At 36.6% G+C, this 17867-nt stretch overlaps 1 non-coding gene across 1 annotated transcript; it reads left to right on the top strand.

The window, feature by feature from the left end:
• Window positions 1-692: 692 nt before the first annotated feature.
• Window positions 693-764, top strand: TRNAC-ACA (transfer RNA cysteine (anticodon ACA)). Its single transcript has one exon. It is a non-coding gene; the product is annotated as a tRNA-Cys (tRNA).
• Window positions 765-17867: the final 17103 nt, after the last annotated feature.

The raw sequence follows: 17867 nt of genomic DNA, 5'->3' as shown, positions 1-17867 counted from the left end.
GAGCATGCTCATATGAGCATGTGATCAATTGATTGCTAGTATGAATCTATGCTAACTAATCTAGCATAATAGTGGGTAGAAATTGTAGAACATATTTGGAGAAAGTTTCTCTCTTCTATATGGGATGAAAAATTTTGGATTTGATGAAAAAGGGAAAATTTTCTCACATTGCTACATTAGCCAGTATGTCAATAGTTAAAAAGACTAAATGCAAAGATGTCTATCTTTGGTTTGAAGCTCAACTTTTCAAATTTATTAGAACAACTGATCATGCTCTCCTGTCTGGAACTTGCCTAGACAGAAACCACCAAGTAACAGAACAGCATATGGACATTGTGCTTTACAATTCACAAAGCATTTTACCATACATAATCTCATTTCTTCCTCACAACAAAACAGATACATTGGTAGGTCAAATATTATATTCCACAAGTTCAAAGGCAGAAGCATAATGAAAGAATTTTAGTGATTCTCACATGAACACAGAGTTCGTGGTAATAGATTCAAGACATAGATAAAAGTTTTAAGTATTAATTACAGACTTCTTTCTTTTACATGTGCTCTTGTGAAAAGATTGAGAACATATATTTCATCAAGATTTAATAAATATCATAATTTTGTTAAATGTCAAACATGTGAAAATTATTCTAGATAAATTCAAATTGACGATGAGCTTATTTTAGATATGGGCTTCCCTGGTGGCTCAGATGGTAAAGCGTCTGCCTACAATGCGGGAGACCCAGGTTCGATCCCTGGGCTGGGAAGATCCCCTGGAGAAGGAAATGGCAACCCACTCCAGTACTCTTGCTTGGAAAATTCCATGGACGGAGGAGCCTGGTAGGCTACAGTCCATGGGGTCGCAAAGAGTAGGACACGACTGAGAGACTTCACTTTATTTTACATTTAGATCAATCAGCATCCTCAAATATCTATTCTTCAGGGCACAGTGAGGTCAAACAAGTGTACAATGGGCTTCCTACTTGCATGGTAATTTTGTTAGTGGTTGATAAACCGTATATAGGGAGTAAGATAAAATGCAGACTTTTAACAAATATTCTCTTTTAAGAAATGTTAGAAATAGTACTAAAAGGAAAAAAATGAACAGAGTGAAAGAGATAAAAACATAGGTGTTTCTCTGTGAGTGTGTGCTTGTGTATATATACTTACATGATGCCTGATATGTCAAGTTCCAACTGAATCCTAGATATGCAGAAAAACTGTTAGCATTACAAGAAGCTCTACTCTTCCATTCAAGAATCTTAGTCTAGTAAGGAACACTAGTATTAATCAAAAAATCATTTTCCATCCACGTACTCATTCATTCAGCTAACATTTAAAGAACACTATGGATGAGAACCTATTCTCAGTGAGTGCTACAGATATGGTTGTGTAAATACAGATGCCATTGCGCAGATATGAAGTCACAGAACTGGGACACCATATATCCTGCAACTGGAACACACAACTCCAACTGCCTGAAAGCAGACCGCTTGTGAACAATCAACCATGTCCAACTCTTCTTCTTCTATCTAGAAAATGCTAACTAAAGGTGGAAAACAATTTGAAGTTTCTTTAGTTTGAAAATGCATGTAATTTTGCATTATCTGATAATATATAATGTATTTTTTATACCATATAGTAAGCTTCCCATGTGGCTCAGATAGCAAAGAATCTGCCTGCAATGCGGGAGACCTGGGTTTGATCCCTGGGTTGGGAAGATCCCCTGGAGGAGGAAATGGCAACCCACTCCAGTATTCTTGCCGGGAGAACCCCCATGGACAGAGGAGCCTGGCAGGCTACTGTCCATGGGGTCCCAAAGAGTCAAACACAACTGAGCAACTAAGCACAGCACAGCACATGTAATATATGTAATTTTGCACTATCTGATAATATGTAATGTATTTTATACCATATAGTGACAATTAATTATTAATATATGATACTCTGATGAAGACATTTGTTTTTACTTACCTACCTCCAATTTTTAATTGAAATTGATTATTGGAGTTCTACTGAGACTTGTTTAAGGAATGATAAGCAATTATTTCATCTGCATCATAATTTTCAAATACGTATTTAAAAGTGCAGGAACTAAAACTAGAGATATAGAAAAAGAAACTGTTCTGGAGACCAATGCATACAAAAGCAAAGTAATGTTGTATTTAGAGAGGATTTATTGCATTCTTTTTCACATTACTAGAGATATTGCTATCTACTTTGCAGGAGAGTAATGAGACCATCTAGGTAAAGGCACCTTTCACAGTATGGAACATATGATCAGGAAATCAATAAGTATTAAATATTAAGAGATATATTCTTGACTACTTTTGCAATAGTTCAGTTTGGAAATTATGCAGATCATACCACATGCTTATTTTATTTCTTTAATATAACATTTTACACCCAGGTCAACAGACAGCCTTACCTGTCTCCTGAGAAACCAGTATGCAGGACAAGAAGCAAGAGTTAGAACCAGATATGGAACAATTGATTGGTTCCAAATCCGGAAAGGAGTGTGTCAAGGCTGTATATTGTCACCCAGCTTATTTAAATTATATACAGAGTACCTCAAGCAAAATGCTGGGTTGGATGACTCACAAGTTGAGATTAAGACTGCCAGGAGAAATATCAACAACCTTAAATTTGCAGATGATACCATTCTAATGGCAGAAAGTTAAGAGGAACTAAAGAGCCTCTAGATGAGGGTGAAAGGGGAGAGTGAAAAAACTGGCTTAAAACTCACTCAATATTCAAAAAGCTATCATCATGGTATTCACATAACTTCATGGCAAATAGATGGGAAAAAAGTGGAAATAGTGACAGATTTTATCTTGTAGGTCTCCCAAATCACTGTGGATGGTGACTGCAGCCATGAAATTAAAAGACACTTGCTCCTTGGAAGAAAAGCTATGAAAAACTTAGACAGTGTATTAAAATGCAGAGACATCACTTTACCAACAAGGTCCATAAGCTTAAAGCTATGGTTTTTCCAGTAGTCATGTGTGGATGTGAGAGTTGGACTATAAAGAAAGCTGAGTGCCAGAGAATTGACGCTTTCAAATTGTGGTGCTGGAGAAGACTCTTGAGAGTCCCTTGGAACGCAAGGAGATCAAACCAGTAAATTCTAAAGAAAACAAACCCTGAATATTCATTGGAAGGAGTGATGTTGAACCTGAAGCTCTAATACTTTGGCCACCTGATGTGAAGAGCAGACTCATTGGAAAAGACCCTGATGCTGGGAAAGGTTGAAGACAAGAGGAGAAGGGAGCAATAAAGGATGAGATGGTTGGATGGCATCCCTGACTCAGTGGACATGAATTTGAGCAAGCTCCAGGAGATGGTGAAGGACAGAGAAATTTGACATGCTGCAGTTCATGAAGTCACAAAGAGTCGAACCTGACTTACTGACTGAACAACAAAAACACCAACAAATGCAACAAATAAAACAAACAGAAAACACCATTTCATCACAATCTGCTGCTTTATGAAGCAATATTTTGAGAACATATTCCTTCAGTCATTATAAACTTCCCAAACACAAAAGAAATTAAATCTGGAAGAAAGCTTACTAGACTAGATACTGTGGTCAGAACTCTGAATGCTGGTGGTTATACTTTGGTACATCACAGATCATCTACCTCATTTCCACTATCTTGCCTATAGTAACCTCCACTTCCTGCACTGCCGCCTAAGCCAATAGGAATACCGTATCTCTACTATAAATCATTCCACATTCCCATTCTCCCAACAGATCATTAATCTCCCATTTTATCCATTCCATCTCTTCCATAGCACCCCATTTCAGATCCTCACATTCCAAAGGCACTTCCAGGGCTATAATACAAGAAAAGTTCAGTATATTAATGCTGTGTGTTATTCTTATTTTTAGACATGGCTAGCTACTGCAACTTCATGTGTCATTAAGTTTACATCTGCTTTTCCTGTTGTTCTGCCGTCCACTTCAATACCAGTATGAACTAGTATTGGACTTAGTGCTGAGAAGAAATTAACAATATCATTTTCAGTTGAATGAAAATGTATCCTCTCATGTGTACAATATGACCACCATGAAAATCTGAACTTACACAAGCAGCTCTACCATAGCCATGAACTCCCATACCTCTTCCATCTCTCATTTAAGCATCAAAGCCATCATTTCCATAGTCATAATTATTAGAGCTACCATAGTCATCACAACCTCCATAACCTTACTGGGGAAGAAAAAGCCAGGACAGGTGCCAGAAATATAACAAGTATCTTCTTTTCATCATCCATCCTCCACCTCTGATGTAGTGTGATAATTTTGATGAATATTTGGTCTGGAGTAAATGATCCCTTTCATCTCACTGGTAATTTTACATAGCCAGCAAAATCTGCTGAAATTTCAAGATAGAAAGTTTGAGAATACATCAGATAGTAAGTAGGATAGTGTTAATGACATACACAGTTCTACAAAACTATGATACAGATATAAAATGGTATTTGATAATTATTTAAAAAGTGAAATTTCAATTCTTTGCCAAGCAAGGATATATAGTTGGACTTCTGAAGTCAGTGCAGCAAATAGGTTGCACAGAATTTGAACTCCTGTGCGTCACATAACTCAATGTTGTAGAAAACTGGATTGAGCCTTGTCTTTTAAATTTATGTAACATTTTATATTATATACTGCTGAGATAACCTAACTGACTCATATCTAGGCTCAAGTACCATCATTTCTTTAATATTTATCCATCTTTCATATATGAATATAAAAATACACATAAACATTTTACTGGTTTCCCAACTAACATTTTTAAAAGATTGGTATTTTGCTCTCTTCATTTGATGTTCTCTTATTTTGTGGCCCCACATTTTATCCTCAGTTCCAGATTATCCTTTTAGACAAGAGAGCTAAGAATTTGAAGGTCGTTCCTTTTTGAGGATTTAGATTTCCAAATGATCAATAATTTATAATGACTCATGTATTGAATGTTATCAGAATCCATTAACTTCTCAAATAAAGTTTCCTTCATATGAAAAAGCATTTCCTCTTGTCTCTAAAAAATTGTTAGCCTCAATATTTTGGAGACCAACATAGAGCTGAAGGGTAAGAGCATTTTTCTAAGATTGAGTTTCTGTGCTTTGTGCATGCGTGTGTGTGTGCCTGCATGCGTGTGCGTGGTGAGTGAGTGGTGTGTTGTGCATGCATACTCTAATGTACTCATCTGTGCCTCTTTGTGGTGGTAAAATATTTTCTTTCCCCTTTACAAATAAAAATGTCTTATTCTAAAGAAGATACATAAACTATCAAATGCAATGTGATGTTTTTGTTAAATAATAAGCAACAGAAGCATACAGAAATAAATATTTCTCATGGAGATAAAATATATACAACTATAAAATCATAAATATACTGGAGAATTATAATATGAATTTGTAAATTGTATGCAAATAGCTTGAAACCAGATCTATAAAGACATAAATAAAGCAACAAGACTGAAAGGTTTATATGTTGGCTTGTTTATAGAGTAGCACAAACATTTTTCTTTTTTAATTGGCAATTAATTTTCAGCAGCCATCTAGGTACTTTCATGTCAAATTACTTTTCCTACACTAAACAAGATTAGGCATCCAAGCAGCAAAGCACTTACGTGAAAAGTGAGAAACTGACTGTCAAGTGGATATTTTCCACCTATAACCAATTAAAATGTTTCTTTTTTTGATGAATGGGTGTTGTAATTTCTCATTTTGTGTTTTTACCTAAGTATATACCTGTGTAACATCTCAGTTCACAGGGGCTAAAAGTGATGGGTTTTGCTATTTCTGTTATTTCTTTCATGCAATCTACCTTTAGAATAAAATGAAGGCACATTTTAGTAAAACAGAGTTTTATTATGCTACTGCACACAAAAATACATCAACAGTATATGTACATGTATAAGTGTATATATACATATATGTGTATAAGTCTGTGTAAATATATATACACATATGTGTTTTTAAGCAATAATTAAACCTCAAAAATATTTCTATTAAAAGATTTTAACCTTTCAGTCCCTTGTAGATTATAATTTTACATTGAAATGTAAAGATACCTGTATTTAAAAAGAAGAACCTTGACACATAAGGTAAAAAAGTAATGTTTTATTGATAATCTTCAAATGAATGACATAAAAAGGAAAATATTGATTTTTTGGAAGATGTCTCATTTTTCTTACTTCACAGAAGACTGATGCAGGTTCATGAGCCTATCAATATTATTTGAATTAATGCATATTCCTTACTATTGATTGCTTTAACAATGATTGTCATAACTGATTTATGGGCACTTATGCCTGTTAAATATTTTAAGAGGTAAATATCAGATTTGTATGTATAAGTAGATTGACTTGAATAAACAACAAGGTTGGATGTTAACATTATGCCTTTTGATGTAATCCATATTATAATACATTATGCAAGATGTATTTTTGAGAGAGTAGCAAAAATTCAACTAAAAGTTAATATTAGATCACACTGCTTACTAGAATTAGGTGCAGAATTCTCCCTAAAAATTAAAGAAAGCACCTTAAATTGAAGGTAGCAATTCTCAACTTACTTGGAAATATACCTAACATCTATGAGAAAAATAAACTAGAATACAAAATTTGAGTATCATTTTAATGCTTAAAATGGATTTGTTCCTATTGCTTAGAATAGGTCAGAACATAGGACTACAATTCTTAATTTCAGTTTCCTATGATGACTGATACACAATATTCTCCAAATCGAGAGAAGATGCTACGAAATGGGAGACAAAACAGGGGCACATATGTCTATGTAACTCTTTATTTAGCATGATTATCTTTGACTTGAGAAATTATATGTGATAGCTACAGTTATTTACCAAGGAACCTACTAAAAAAGTTTATTGAATTATCACATATGTACCATATATTCACTTGCTTTAAGAGTACAAATCAATGATTTTTATTATTCCTTTTATTGACAGAGTTGTGCAAACATTTCTGTGCTATAACTTAAGTGTGTTCTATTAGCCCAAAAACATACTTGTTAGCCAGTGCTGTCACTTCCTATTCCCAACTCTAGTCTCAGAAAGTTGCTAATATACTTACTGTCTCTAAAGATTTGTTTTTTCTGGACATTTCACATAAATATGTGCATGCATGCCTGCTCAGTGCTATTGGACTCTTTGAGACCTTGTGACCATTAACCTGCCAGGCTCCTCTATCCATGGGATTTTCCCAGCAAGAATACTGGAATGGAGTACCATTTACTGTGTCAAGGGATCTTCTTGACCCAGGGACTGAACCTGTGTCTCCTGTATTACAAGCAGATTCTTTACTGCTGAGTCATGAGGAAAGCCCTTTTACGTAAATAAAATCATACAAAATGTGATCTTTTGCACCTGGTTTCTTTCATTCAGCAATATGCTGAGAAAGTTCATCCATGTTGCAGCATGCATCAGCATTTCACTCATTCTTTATTGGCAAATACTATTTCATTGTAGGTATAACCACAATTTTTTTATACATTCACCAGCAGATGGATATATGCATTGTTTTGGGCTATTACAAATGTCATTTCTATGACCATTCATGTAAAAACCTTTACATGGTCATATGTTTTCTTTTCTATTGTATAGTTTCAGTTCAGTTCAGTTCAGTGGCTCAGTCATGTCTGACTCTTTGTGACTCCATGGTTTGCAGCACTCCAGGCTTCTGTGTCTGTCACCAATCCCAGAGCTTGCTCAAACTCATGTCCATCGAATCAGTGATGCCATCAAACCATCACATCCTTTGTTGTACCCTTCTCCTCCTGCCTTCAATTCTGCCCAGCATCAGGGTCTTCTGCAGTGAGTCAGCTCTTCACATTAGGTGGTCAAAGTATCAGAGTTTCAGCTTCAGCATCAGTCCTTTCAATGAATATTCAGGACTGATTTCCTTTAGGGTGGACTGGTTGGATCTTCTTTCAGGCCAAGGGACTCTCAAGAGTCTTCTCCAACACACAGTTCAAAAAGATCAATTTTAGTTACTCAGTTTTCTTTATAGTCCAACTCTCAAATCCATAAATGACTACTGGAAAAACCATAGCTTTGACTAGACAGACATTTGTTGGCAAAGTAATGTCTCTGCTTTTTTAATATGCTGTCAATGTTTGTCATAGTTTTTATTCTGAGGAGCAAGTGTTTTTTAATTTCATGACAGCAGTCACCATCTACAGTGATTTTGGAACCCAAAAAATAAAGTCTCTGATTGTTTCCATTGTTTCCTCATCTATTTGCCATGAAGTGATGGGGCCAGATGCCATAATCTTAATTTTCTGAATGTTGAGTTTTAAGCTAACTTTTTCACTCTCCTCTTTGACTTTCAACAAGAGGCTCTTTAGTTCTTCTCTTTCTGCCATAAGGATGGTGTCATCTGTATATCTGAGGTTATTTATATTTCTCCTGGAAATCTTGATTCCAGTTTGTACTTAATCCAGTCCAGCATTTCACATGATGTACTCTGCATATAAATTAAATAAGCAGGGTGACAATATACAGACTCGACATACTCTTTTTTCTATTTGGAACCAGTCTGTTGTTCCTGTCCACTTCTAACTATTGCTTCTTGACTTGCATACAGATTTCTCGGGAGGCAGGTAAGGTAGTTTGCATTCCCACCTCTTTTAGAATTTTCCACAGATTGCTGTGATGCACACAGTCAAAGGCTTTGGCATAATCAGTAAAGCAGAAGTAGATGTTTTTCTGGAACGCTCTTGCTTTTTCGATGATCCAGTGGATGTTGGCAATTTGATCTCTGGTTCCTCTGCCTTTTCTAAATCCAGCTTGAACATCTGGAAGTTCTAAGTTCATGTACTGTTGAAGCCAGGCTTGGAGAATTTTGAGCATTACTTTACTAACCTGTGAGATGAGTGCAATTGTGTGGTGGTTTGAGCATTCTTTGACATTGCCTTTCTTTGGGATTTGAATGAAAACTGATCTTTTTCAGTCCTGTGGCCACTGTTGAATTTTCCAAATTTGCTAGTGAATTGAGTGCAGCACTTTCACAGCATCAACTTTTAGGATTGAAATCGCTCAACTGGAATTCCATCACCTCCACTAGCTTTCTTCATAGTGATGTTTCCTAAGGCCCTTTCCAGGATGTCCGGCTCTAGGTAAGTGATTACACCATCATGATTATCTGGGTCATGAAGATCTTTTTTGTATGGTTCTTTGGTGTATTCTTGCCACCTCCTCTTAATATCTTCTGCTCCTGTTAGGTCCATGCCATTTCTGTCCTTTTTTTGTGCCCATCTTTGTATGAAACGTTCCCTTGGTATCTCTAATATTCTTTAAGAGATTGATAGTCTTTCCCATTCTATTGTTTCCTTCTATTTCTTTGCACTGATCACTGAGGAAGGCTTTCTTACTCTCCTTGCTATTCTTTAGAACTCTGCATTCAAATGGGTATACCTTTCCTTTTCTCTTTTGCCTTCAGCTTCTCTTCTTTTCACAGATATTCATAAGCCCTCCTCAGACTACCATTTTGCCTTTTTGCATCACTTTTTCTTGGGGATGGTCTTGATCACTCCCTCTTGTACAATGTCACAAACCTCCGTCCATAATTCTTCAGGCACTCTGTCTATCAGATCTAATCCCTTGAATCTATTCCTCACTTCCACTGTATAATCGTAAGGGGTTTGATTTAGGTCATACCTGAATGATCTAGTGGTTTTCCCTACTTTCTTCAATTTAAGTCTGAATTTGGCAATAAAGAGTTCATGATCTGAGCCATATTCAGCTTCCAGTCTTGTTTTTGCTTACTGCATAGAGCTTCTCCATCTTTGGTTGCAAAGAATATAATCAATCTGGTTTTGGTATAGACCATCTGGTTTTGTCCATGTATAGGGAGGCCTGGTGTGCTGCGGTTCATGGGGTTGCAAAGAGTTGGACACGACTGAGCGACTGTACTGAACTGAAGAGTATTCTCTTGTGTTGTTGGAAGAGGGAGTTTCCAATGCCCAGTGCATTTTCTTGGCAATACCGCATTAGCCTTTGCCCTGCTTCATTCTGTCCTCCATGGCCAAATTTGCCTGTTACTCCAGGTATCTCTTGACTTCCTACTTTCATTCCAGTCCCCTATAATAAAGGGGACATCTATTTTGGCTGTTAGTTCTAGAAGGTCTTATAGGTCTTTATAGAACCATTCCACTTCAGCTTCTTCAGCATTACTGATTGAGGCATATGCTTGGATTACTATGATATTGAATGGTTTGCCATGGAAATGAACAGAGGTCATTCTGTCATTTTTGAGACTGCATCCAAGTACTACATTTTGGACCTTTTTGTTGACTATGATGGCCACTCCATTTCTTCTAAGCGATTCTTGCCCACAGTAGTAGATATAATGGTCATCTGAGTTAAATGCACCCATTCCAGTCCATTTTAGTTCACTGATTCCTAAAATGTTGATGTTCACTCTCGCCATCTCCTGTTTGACCACTTCCAATTTACCTTGATTCATGGACCTAACATTCCAGGTTCCTATGCAATATTGCTCTTTACAGCATCAGACTTTACTTCCATCACAAGTCACATCCCCAACTGGGTGTTGTTTTTGCTTTGGCTCCGTCTCTTCATTCTTCCTGGAGTTATTGCTCCACTCATCTCCAGTAGCATTTTGGGCACCTACCGACCTGGGGAGTTCATCTTTCAGTGTCTTATCTTTTTGCCTTTTCATACTGTTCATGGGATTCTCAAGGCAGGAATACTGAAGTGGTTTGTTTTTCCCTTCTCCAGTGGACCACGTTTTGTCGGAACTCTCCACCATGACCCGTCCATCTTGGGTGTCCCTACACGGCATGGTTCATAGTTTCATTGAGTTAGACAAGGCTGTGGTCCTTGTCATCAGATTGGTTAGTTTTCTGTATTGTGGTTTTCAGTCTGTCTGCTCTGTGACGGAAAAGGAGAAGAGGCTTATTAAAGCCTCCCGACGGGAGAGACTAACTGAGGGGGAAACTGGGTCTTGTTCTGATGGACCATGCATAGTAAATCTTTAATCCAACTTTCTGTTGATGGCCTGTGCTGTGTTCCCTCCCTGTTATTTGACCTGAGGCCAAACTATGGTGGATGTAATGAAGATAACAGTGACCTCCTTAAAAGGTCCCATGCGTGCATTGTTACACTCAGTGACCCCAACTCTGCAGCAGGCTACTGTTGACCCACTCCTATGCCGGAGACTCCTGGATCCTCACGGGCAAGTCTGGGTCAGTCTCTTGTGGGGTTACTGCTCCTTTCTCCTGGGTCTTGCTACACACAAGATTTTGTCTGTGCCCTCCAAGAGTCTGTTTCCCCAGTCCTGTGTAAGTTCTGGAGGCTCTATAATGGGGTTAGTGGTGACCTCCTCCAAGAGGGCTTATGTCATACCCAGGTCTACCACATCCAGAACCCTTGTCCCTGCAGCAGTACACTTCTGACCCATACCTCCTCAGTTCAGTTCAGTTACTCAGTCATGTTCGACTCTTTGTGATCCCATGGACCGCAGCACACCAGGCCTCCCTGTCCATCATCAACTCCCTGAGTCTATCCAAACTTACATCCATTGAGTCAGTGATGCCATCCAACCATCTCATCTTCCATCGTTCCCTTCTCTCTTTGCCTTCAATTTTTCCCAGCATCAGGGTCTTTTTAAATGAGTCTGCTCTTCGCAGCAGGTGGCCAAAGTATTGGAGTTTCAGCTTCAAAATCCATACCTCCTCAGGAGACACTCAAACACAGTTCTGTCTCAGTCTCTGTGGGGTCTCTGGGTACTGGTGCATAGAAGGTATGTTTGAACCCTCTGTGTGTCTCTGGCTGGTATGGGGTTTGATTCTAAACATGATTTCACCCCTCCTACCATCTTGTTGGGGCTTCTCCTTTGCCCTTGGACGTGGGGTATCTCCTCAAAATCAGCAATGTAGAGTTGGAGAAAATGAGAAAAAACAGTAGACTGGCTATCTTGCAGTGATATACAAGAAGAGGGAACCCTGTAAGATTAGGTTTTTGGGTAAGGGAAGGCAATGTATTGTGGATCAAATGCCACACACTCTCATTGTTATTACTAAGATTTCGTACATTTTGTTGAATGAATGTTTTTTCCATTTGCGGTATACCCTTAGGGTAATTTACAAAGACTTAAATTAATTGTTTTTTTTTAAATAAAATTCTCTGTATATAAATGGTTGATGAGTAAAGCGTCTATTGTGCTCCTTCTGCCATTTCAGAAGAAATCAGTCTCTTAAGGAACCTACTTTTAAAGCTGATGATTTTGTTTTTATTATCAAAAAGCAAAATTATTCACTTGAGGCATAGACACTTTAGAGACTCAAGTATATTACAAGCTTTCATAAATATTACTAAATACATTGAAATGTTTCTGTTAAAATTAATATCTTCATAATTAAAATTGCCAAATGACAATCCTTTATCAATCATTATAATACACATAATGCCATTATAGTATTTTTTTCTTCTAAAGAGTCTTCATTTAATTGTTCTTGATAAAATATCATTTGCTGTCATAACACCAAAATCATTCTGAGTGTAAATTTTAATTGATAATCTATAGTCTAATTGCTAATCCCATTCTGCACTAATTTATAATTCTACTTATGTCATAAATATGAACGTGTAGTTTCCAATAATATACTATCATGAATTTGTTCAAGGACTGCCTTTAATTACTTCCATTATTTCTGGTCCTCTGGTGTAGGTGGGAGAAATTTCGGTAACCCTTTGGATGCTACCACTGTTTTATGTGTCAAAATTGGATTAGATGTTATGCATAATGCAAATAACCATGTAATTATTTTGAATTTACAATGTATTTACTATGTAATTGCATAGTAAGTACCATATAATTACAAGATGATTACATGATTATTTCTGCCTTTTACACAGCTTTAAAAGCAAAAGATTTTGTTGCAATTATTATTGGCATTTATTGGTAAGTGTTACATAGTAGCGAACAAAATATTTATCATACAATCAACCAACTAAGCAACTGCTATTGACTCTTTTCACTTGCAAAAATTATATTTAAAAGTTATTTTAGTGAACCTAAAATTGCTTTAAAATGAATTTTATTAATTAAAGAATTGAATGCACTTGAAGTTAAACATGAATACAGGCACAATTTGATATCTCTCGAAGAGTTGATCATTGTGTACACCATTCTGTTTAACTATTGTTATTGTGTATTTTTATTTGAGATTTTGAGTTTCAGGTTAATTTCTTTGAATGTTCCAGGAACATCTTAGATGACCAATATGAGGAGAAACTCAAGAGATAAATGTGCTATTTCACTCTTTGACTTTTTACCTAAAAATGTCCACACTTATGATAATAAAACATATTATGCTTCTAAAAATTCTTGACTCATACATTTTGCAATTATAAAACTTAAGTATTTTATATAAAGGATTATTACTGTTGCATGAAAACTGGAGAAATAGTACAGATTTTCTGCACACTCTACATTCTCCGCTTTCACTATTATTAACATCTTGTGTTATTTTGGTGCAATTGTTATAATAAATGAACTAGTACTGATACATTATTGTTAACTAAAGTCCATCATCTATTCTGATTTCCTTGGAAATGAAAAGTGAAAGTGAAGTCTCTCAGTCGTGTCTGATTTCCTCAGTTTGTAACAAATGTTATTTTTCTGTTCTAGGATTATATTCATGACACCACATTGCATTCAGTACTGATGTCTATTTAGTATCTTCTTGGATGTGACATTTTCTCAGATTTTCCTTGTTTTTGATGACCTTGAGAATTTGAAAGAGTGTTGGTTAGGTATTTTTAGAATATCCCTCAAATGGGATCTGTTCCATGTTTTTCTCATGGTTAGGTGATAGCTATGTATTTTGGGAAGGAAGATCACAGGCACAAAGTGCTAATATAATCACGTCATATCAAGAGTACATAATATAAGCATAATTTGTCACAGTTGGTGTTAACCTTAATCGCCTGGCGGAGGCTGTGTTTGTCAGAGTTCTCAACTCTAAAGTGACTTTTTTTTTAATCCCCTTTCCATGCTATAATCTTGGAAGAAGTTCACTATGCACAGCCCACAATTAAACATAGAAAAGTTACACTCTAACTCCTTGAGGGCAAAATGTCTACATAAATTATTAGATATTCTTCTACATGGCAGATACATCTCTTCTCTTCCACTTGGTTATTTATTCAATCATTTATTTATATCTGTATGGACTTATGCATATTTATTTCAGATTTTGGTTTATAATCGAACACTGCTTTAGTTTGTTGTTCAAATTCTTCCAGCATTTGCCCCAGGATGCTCTCTTGGTTGGTTCCTGTGTTCCTTAGACATGCTGAATATTGTAAAAATTTAGAGCAATTATGTACAAAGCTGTTATATTTTGTATGCAAATTTTTATGTGAAATTAGCTATCATATCTCTTGAGTAAATATCTGGAACTGTGATTGTTGAAGTGTATGGTAAGACTATACCTACTTTTTTCAGAAACTGAGAAGCTGTCTTCTAAAGTGGCTGTATATTATATATTGACACCAGTAATGAAGGAGAGTTGCTCTTGCACCACATTGTTGCCAGTCATTGGAATCACAACTTCTTGGATTTTAATCATTGAAATGGGCTTCCCTTGTGGCTCAGCTGGTTAAGAATCCGCCTGCAATGTGGGAGACCTGGGTTTGATCCCTGGGTTGGGAAGATCCCCTGGAGAAAGGAAAGGCTACCCACTCCAGTATTCTGGCCTGGAGAATTCCACAAAATGTATAGTCCATGGGGTTGCAAAGAGTTGGAGACAACCAAGCGACTTTCACTTCAATCACTGAAATAGATATACAGGGGTGTGACACTGTTGTTTTAATTTGTAAGTATTATAAATTATATCACACATTTTTCATAAATGTATTTGCCATCTATGTAACTTCTTTGGTAAGGTATCTGTTAGATCATTTTCACATTTTAAAATTATTTTCTTATTGCTGTGTTTTAAGAGTTCTTTACATAATTTGCATACATTCCTTTATGAAATGTATGATTTTAAAATATTTGCTCACAGTCTATTGTATTTTGTTTTTCTTAACGGGCTTTTGCTGAAAAGACATTTTTAATTTAAATAAATATAAGTAATCCACTTTTTCTTTCACAGATGATGCTTTTGGTGCTACATCTGTATTATGTTGCTAGGCCTGCCTAACAATTTACTACAGCCTGTGTGTCTTTAACGATAGATTCATTGTCTCACAGCTCTAGAGCCTAGAAATCAAGATTAATGTGTCAGTAGGACCACACTCCCTCAGAAACTGGTGGGGAGCCATCTGCCCCAGATCTTTCTCCTAGCTTCTGGTGGCTTAACTCTCATCTTCATTTGGCATTCTCCCTGTGTCCAAATTTTCTTTCTGGACTTCCTTGGTGGCTCAAATGATAAAGAATCTGCCTTTCAATGTGGGAGACCTGGGTTTAATCCTTGGGTTGGGAAGATCCCCTGGAAGAGGGCTTGGCAACCCACTCCAGTATTCTTGTTTGGAGAATCTCCGTGGACAGAGGAGCCTGGCAGGCTAAGTTAGCCCATGGGGTTGCAAAGAGTCAGCTATGACTAAGCACATAAAGACACCAGTCATATTTAATCACTCAGTGGCTCAGAGGAAGTCTATTTGCAATGCAGGAGACACAGGTTTGATCCCTGCATCAGAAAGATCCCCTGGAGGAGGAAATGGTAAACCATTCCAGTATTCTTGCTTGGGAAAAATCCCATGGACAGGCTCCCAGAGAGTCCTGGTGGGTGATGGGGTCACAGAGATTCAGACATGACTTAGCATCTAAACAACAAATTAAATCAGGGACCTACCTTACTCCAGAAAGGCCTCACATTTAGTTAACAATTACATTTTCCACAACCCTATTTCCAAGTAAAATCATATTCTGAGGTTCTGGGTATTAGGACTTTAACATATGAATTTTAGGGGACCCAATTTTACCCATGAAAGTGAAAGTGTTAGTTGCTCAGTCATGTTCAACTTTTTGCAACATGATGGACTGTAGCCCACCAGGCTCTGTCCATGAGATTTCCCAGACAAAAATGCTGGAGTGGGTAGCCATTCCCTTCTCCAGTGGATCTTATCAACCCATGGACAGAACCCAGATCTTCTACACTGCAGGCAAATTCTTTATTTCTGTGCTACCAGGAAAGCCTCTTATTATTATTATTTTTTACCCATAACAGTCTCTAAAACTCATTACTAGTCTTATGGCCACATAGAAGTTTTCCTATGTTTTCCTCCAGAAGTTTGGCAATATTTCATTTAAAAGTTAAGCCCATGATTCATTTTGAATAACTTTTTTGAAAGTTGTAAAATTTATTTTTGTATGTGAGCTTCCAATGATTGGAAGCAACCACCACTTGTTGAAAAGATAAAACATTCTTCATTGAATTATCTTTTCTCCCTTGTCAAAGTTTAGTTGACTATATTTATGTAGCTGTTGTGCATGTTTTTCTGGACCTCTGTTCTGTTTCATTGATCTTTGTTCTTTCACTGATGCCATGTTGTTCTTATTGCAATACGTTTTAAGTCAGTCTTGAAATTAGCTTATGAGAGTCCTTCAATCTTTGTTGCTTTTTTTTTTTTTAAGTCTTTTATTGGCTAGACTAGCTCTTTTGTTTTCAAGATAAACATTAGAATCAAGTAAATTTTCTCAAGTACATGATAGAATTTGCTGAAAATTTCAGCAATAAGAACTAAAAGGACAAATTGTTTCTCTTGCTGTCTATCTGTGGCTAATATATAATTCCTTGTCTGAGTGACTCAACCATAAAACATGGAAACTTATGCCTTCTAACGGAATGAGGCTACCTCTCCCACAGTTGATCTCTGAGTTATGAAAAAAAAAAAAAAAACAGAAAGGACCATGGTGCCAGCCTTTTTAGTGAAGAGCCCTTGCTTCTGCTGACAGAGGCTGCATTATTCACTGAAGTACTATCTTTTTCTGTAGCTGTTGAGGCATACTTGATCACATCTGGAGAAGACCAAAAACCTAGGCAGTACCTTTCAATATTAATCTACATACAAATCACCAAAGGATGTTGTTGAAAAGTGTATTCTAATTCAATATGTCTGGAGTGGTCCATACTTTTGCCTCTCCAGCAAGCTCTCAAGTAATACTGTTGCAATTCTGTGAACCACACTTTGAGTAGCAGAGAGATAGAGAAAATTTTCCCAAACTTGAGCAAATGCAAACTGACTTGTTATTGATAATATAAAGATTGTTGGTCTTCATTCCCAGAATTTCTGATTCACTAGGCCTGAGAGCAGTCCTTTGAATTTGAAGTTTTGGCAAATTCCTAGGTTGGATTGAGGCTGGAGATTGTAAAACCACAATTTGGAAAACACTGACCCAGAATTCTAACATGCAATCACTCTAAAATATAAAAGAACCAGAATTCTAGCTTATTTGACGAGTTGGAGAAAAAAATAAATCTTCCTACACTTCACCACTTATTGACTTATTTGTTGGTCAGATGATCCAAAGTATGATTTATAAAACATAAAGAAATCAAGATGGAAAATAAAATAGATTCCATCTGGGGATGGGAGAGGAGAATGGCTAAATTCTTCCCCAACTGCCAATTGGCTATTCATACTTTCCAGTTGCTGTATCTTAATGCTTGAGTACTTCTCTTTGTCTTTCACATTTTATACACAATTATTCAGCAAATCCACTTGGCATTGCCTTCCAAATATATATAGTTTAACCACTCCTTACAGAGTCCACTGCTAATATCTTGAACTAGGCAACACATTCTTTAATCTGATATTAAAGCTGCTAATATGCCTCTTTGCTTTCCCTTATGTTCTCTCCACAATCTAC

Source organism: Giraffa tippelskirchi, chromosome 12 (genome assembly GCF_054371585.1).
Source record: "Giraffa tippelskirchi isolate mGirTip1 chromosome 12, T2T-mGirTip1v1.2.pri, whole genome shotgun sequence".
NCBI lineage: Eukaryota > Metazoa > Chordata > Mammalia > Artiodactyla > Giraffidae > Giraffa > Giraffa tippelskirchi.
The sequence above is the reverse complement of the archived record's forward strand: the minus strand, read 5'-3'. Positions and strand labels throughout refer to the sequence as shown.